This window comes from Eumetopias jubatus, unplaced genomic scaffold (assembly GCF_037043125.1).
Source record: "Eumetopias jubatus isolate StellerSeaLion01/CBP00866 unplaced genomic scaffold, mEumJub1_p1.0 scaffold_4, whole genome shotgun sequence".
Taxonomy (NCBI): domain Eukaryota; kingdom Metazoa; phylum Chordata; class Mammalia; order Carnivora; family Otariidae; genus Eumetopias; species Eumetopias jubatus.
Genome location: NW_028274810.1, coordinates 23,000,374 through 23,005,534, shown reverse-complemented (window position 1 = coordinate 23,005,534; position 5,161 = coordinate 23,000,374). Strand labels below are relative to the sequence as shown.

Here is a 5,161-nt window from a genome sequence, read left to right as displayed (position 1 = left end):
TAGCTGTCATTTGGTTGTTTTATTTCTTATTATGAGATATAATTTACTGTGATTTTTAAAATATTTTTTTAATGATTTGAATTCTGAATTTGTTTATATGTTTATGTATTTCATTTGTTTAGAAATCCTTTGAGTTTGGGAATGTGATTTGTATATTTAAATTTTTTATGGACATAATTTAGAGGAATGTATAAATTCTTCTTTTGTTAAATGGCTTTTTAATGGATCAATTTCTCTTTGTCATTTTTTGGTACCCAGTTATCTATTGAGTAGATTAATGAAAAAGATTTTCGTAATTAACCATATAAATTTCTTCCTATATTTCCTTGTTTCCCTTTTCATCCGTGTTTGACTTAACTGAATTAGACTCCTTACCGTACATCGGAATGACTCCCTGATCCTTTCCATATCTCTCTAGTTACCTTTATCATGTGTGATCTTCCTTCCTTTTTTCTAGCCTATGCTCTAGCATGGAAGACTGGGTTTTACTTAAACTAGTTAGAACCGCTCTGTGTGATAATAGCCTAATTTTTTTGTTCTTGTTTTAAATAAATTATCTCTTTGCTAGCCTCAAGGTTAAGTAATTACAGTAATTGGTATATATTTTCTTCATAAGTCGTTGAATATAATTGCTTCTATCATGACTATCAATTCAGTGCATAGAAATCAAATGATAAGCAATATAAAGGATTTCATTTCCACCTCTATTAGTGAAATAACCTTGTACAAAATGCTTTGTTTTAAAAGATCACTAAAGACTATCAGCATTTTATTTATTTATTTAAGAATATCAGCATTTTAAAAATGGATACTTTGGTTTCTTCTTGTGAAAAGAATTAACTGAAAATCTTTTCATCTTTTCGGAATTGGAATACTTCTTTTGTTGGAAGTATATCACAATCCTTGAATCTCAGTGCTATGCAAATACACCTCATAATTCAAATCTTATAATTACTACCATTCAACAGAGTCATATAGTGACCAGCATTAGTAAATGGTCTTTCTTACGGTTCTTAAAAGTTCTGAATTCCTTCAAAGCAGGATTGATTATTACATATATGTTCCAGAAAAAAAAATAGCAAAGAGGAAATAACTTGGCTTCAAACGCCAAAGATATGAAATTCTACTATAGTAGAGAGTGTCTTGGTGACTGCAAGTTCATGCGTTTCCCAAATTTACCTTCAGGTTCAATAATTCACTAGAAAGACAGAACTTACTGAAAGCTATTACACTCACAATCACATTTATTACCAAGAAAGGATGCAAATTTGAACCAGCCGAAGGAGAGGCATATAGGGTAGAATCTAGGAGGGGTTCATATTCCAGTTGTCCTTTCCATTTGTCTACTCCCTGTGGGGTCCTGGACAGTGTTACTTATTCCTGGCCACAGTATACACACAATATTGCCAATCAGGAAAGCTCACTCATGCTTTGGTGTCCAACTTTTTATTGAAGCTTTATTATTTGGCATGATTGATTCTTTGCCCACAGGGTTGAACTCTCCAGCCCTGCCCCTCCCTGGAAAACTGGCTGACATCAAGTTACAGGGGTTCATCCTGAGTCAGCTTGTTAGCATAAATGATCAGGTATGAGGTCCTAAAGATGTAGGCCAGAACTTTCTTTGGGTAAAGCCAAATTCCTTATTACACAGTGACCATTTGTGTCTATACACATTCTTCTGAATTGATGAGGATGACACAAGCAATGACTTTTACACTTTATGATTTTAATTTCAGAAGTGTTGTCAAATGATTTTGAACGTATGACTTGAGGGTAGAAAAACGTTTATAATCAGATGCAGTGCTAAGTCGCACATACAGTATTCATTTAGTTTTCAGTTCTGATATTAAATGACTTTATGAATGCTGAGCTATTTTTTAAGAACAATAAATTATACTGTATATTAATATACAATTTGAGCTTATTTATTATTTTATATTTTGCCATTTGAAAATTACAACATGAATGTCTCTCTGGAGGGACTTCTTGCTTTAACTGATACTTATTTTTTTAAAAGTCTTAATGGTAATACAGTATTTTATTCTGTCCATTAATAACTAATATTTGAGAACATTTATATATTAATAGAATTTAGAAGAAGTTCAACTTGCTTTTTTTGATGACATTCCAGTACTGGGTATAAATAAGAGATAGTCAAAATAGTTATGGTCAAAATTATTAACGTCAAAAACATAATAAATGCTTGGTTTTAGTCTATATAGAATTCAGTTTTTGGCATAAAGTTCTTTGACTGTAAGAAAGAACATTTGGTTTACTTCACTAATAGGAGTATCTCTTAATGCTGGTATGGCCTTTTTTTAGTATGTCTTCTGCTCTTGATTTTTAGCATAGTTATCTATGATTGTATGGATGGAGTTGAATGAAGTATTCATGTTTATTCCAAATAAGGGTACATAACCAGTTACTATAGTAATGACAAGGTAGGTGGGCAGTGCAACCGCCCAATATTTTTGAGACCAATAGGTTAAGCCTAAGGAATTTAGCGAAGATTCAGGAATAAAAGCCCACAAGATATATACTATGAAGCCAAAATGAGAGCTTAAGTAAAGAACAAGCCATAAATCACTCTCTCTGGCAGTGGTGGTGATGAATTTTCCACCATTTTCCCTGTGCCTTTAGATAATCTTGGGTCCTTCAGGCACACTCAGGCCCCTCCTGGCAGTTCAGTCACTTCCGCACCAAGTCAATTTTAAGCTAATTTTAAATTACCATTAATCATCACTATTATAAGAAAAAGTTAACAGAATAAAACTGATTGATACCAGTTGTTCCTTTGGCTTGACAGTAGGGCTTCACTGTTGATAGGTCCACATTTCTTGTAATCCTTTGCTAGGGTTAAGCATCAGCCCTCCATTGGATCTAACCAATTTTTCATTTATGAGTTCATTTACATTTATTTGCTTAGGATTTCTAATATATAAAAATAACTTCTTTAAAACAAACAACATATTATTCCTTTGGAAATAGTCTATCAGAGAAATACACTTTCATCCTTTTTTAAGTAGACCTCACTGAAGATTTAAAAGAACAATGGACATTGTTATAGTGTTTGGGAGAAATCATCTGAAAATACTCTCTTGTTAAAATGTGCTTGAAATGTAAAGTATTTAAGGGGTTTAAATTTGCTAAATTAGACTTCTGTATTTTTAACAAAATCTGTGAATGTGCTTGTTTTTATGTGTTTGTTCTCTTAATTGACACTGCATGTAAAAAGCATGATTTCTAATAATTGAGGGTTTACATTTTCTCCTTCAGGCTAAAGTTTTATTGTGTGCTATTCTGTGTGGGTAGTAAATACAGCAATTAAAAATTGTGATACTAAGAGCTTTTTCTAATATATGCAAGCTCCTTCAATAGGTTTTCTAAATATTATAGCCAAAGTAGAGTTATATTTGTTGGGTGATAGAGAGTTATAGAAAATCATGACAGGAGATGAGTCCATGTTTCAATTTATGACTTTGAAAATATTGCTGTGAATTTTAGAGTTTTAAAAGCTGAAGTCCACTTTGGATATTATGTGCATAATGCTCCAAAATTCCATTACTTAATGTTATTTGTCTTCATTTACTTTATAGGGCAGGTGTGTTTTTGTTTTGAATATTTTATTTTTATAATATTAATTGTCATTTTAATGGCTTCAATCATGCTATGACAGATTTTGCCAGATTAGGTTTGAAAAATTCATGTGTTATCTCCATGCATTCACAAAGTAATCATTGCTAAAGACTCTTTTTTCAGTTTAAATTTCTTCAGCTTTTCATTTTGAAAAAATTTAAACATACATAAAAGTTGAAAGAATGGTATACTTATTTACTCTTCACCTAAATACAACGTCACATTTTGCCATACTAGCTTTATCAGGACACTTTATTCCTAAATACTTCATGCATATCCTAAAAATAAGGACATTTTCCTATTTAACTCAATACCATTTATCATACTTAAGGGAATTTAAATTATCTTGATTGTTATCATCTAAGTTCATATTCAGATACTTCCAATTGTCTTAAAAATGACTTTACATTTTTTTTTGTTTTTGAACCAGGATGCAGTTGAGGTTCATACTTTGTATTTGATTGTCTTTTTTTTTTAAGATTTTATTGATTTATTTGACAGAGAGAGACACAGCGAGAGAGGGAACACAAGCAGGGGGAGTGGGAGAGGGAGAAGCAGGCTCCCTGCTGAGCAGGGAGCCCGATGTGGGGCTCGATCCCAGGACCCTGGGATCATGACCTGAGCCGAAGGCAGACGCTTAACGACTGAGCCACCCAGGCGCCCCTGTATTTGATTCTCTTGCTAGTTTAGAAGATCCCTCCCTTCATCCCCTTGGTTTTTTTCCCCCCATGATGTGACTTTTTAAAGAATCTAAATCACTTTGCTCCTATCCTTGATCTGTCTGTATCCTTTGACTTGTTCCCTTTATTCTTTGTATTTCCATTGAACTGGAAGTGGAGTCTGTAGGTTTGATTAGCTTCAGCTTAAATGTTTTCGTAAAGAATATTTCATAGGTGATCTTGTAGATTTTATATTTTACCATACTGAAAACACATAATTCTAGGTTATCTCACTATTGAAGACGATAATCATTTGGTCAAGGTGTTGACTACGAGATCTTCCCATTGTAAAGGTAATTTTTTTTTTCCTGCTTAGTAATTAGTAATCTCTAAGGCAATGTTTTGGCACCATGGGAATATTCTTTTTCTAACAGCCTTCAATAACTTTAGCATCAATTGATGATTCTTAGCTGAATCATTTATTACATTACACTGAGGTGCAAAATGGTGATTTAAAATTTTTTAATTTTAAGGGGTGCCTGGGTGGCTCAGTCGTTAAGCATCTGCCTTCGGCTCAGGTCATGATCCCAGGGTCCTGGGATCCAGCCCCGCATCAGGTTTTTGATGTTTTTTTTTTCTTTAAGATTTTTATTGTTTTTGAGTATGTAAGATTTTTATTCTGTTTTTGAGTATGTAAAGGATTTACATGGTTCAAAGTTAAAGCTATTTATAGTATACTCAGAGAAGTCTAGCTGTCGTGGCTATCCTTCCACCCCATTCTTGACCACCCCCAAAGGTAGTATTTTCAATAGCTTCTAGTTTGTATTTCCTGTGTTTCTTTTTGAAAAAGAAACAGTCATGTATAT

General features: G+C 32.9%; 1 pseudogene; it reads right to left on the bottom strand.

The window, feature by feature from the left end:
- Positions 1 to 2,218: 2,218 nt before the first annotated feature.
- Positions 2,219 to 2,638, bottom strand: LOC114208012 (phosphatidylinositol N-acetylglucosaminyltransferase subunit P pseudogene; annotated as a pseudogene).
- Positions 2,639 to 5,161: the final 2,523 nt, after the last annotated feature.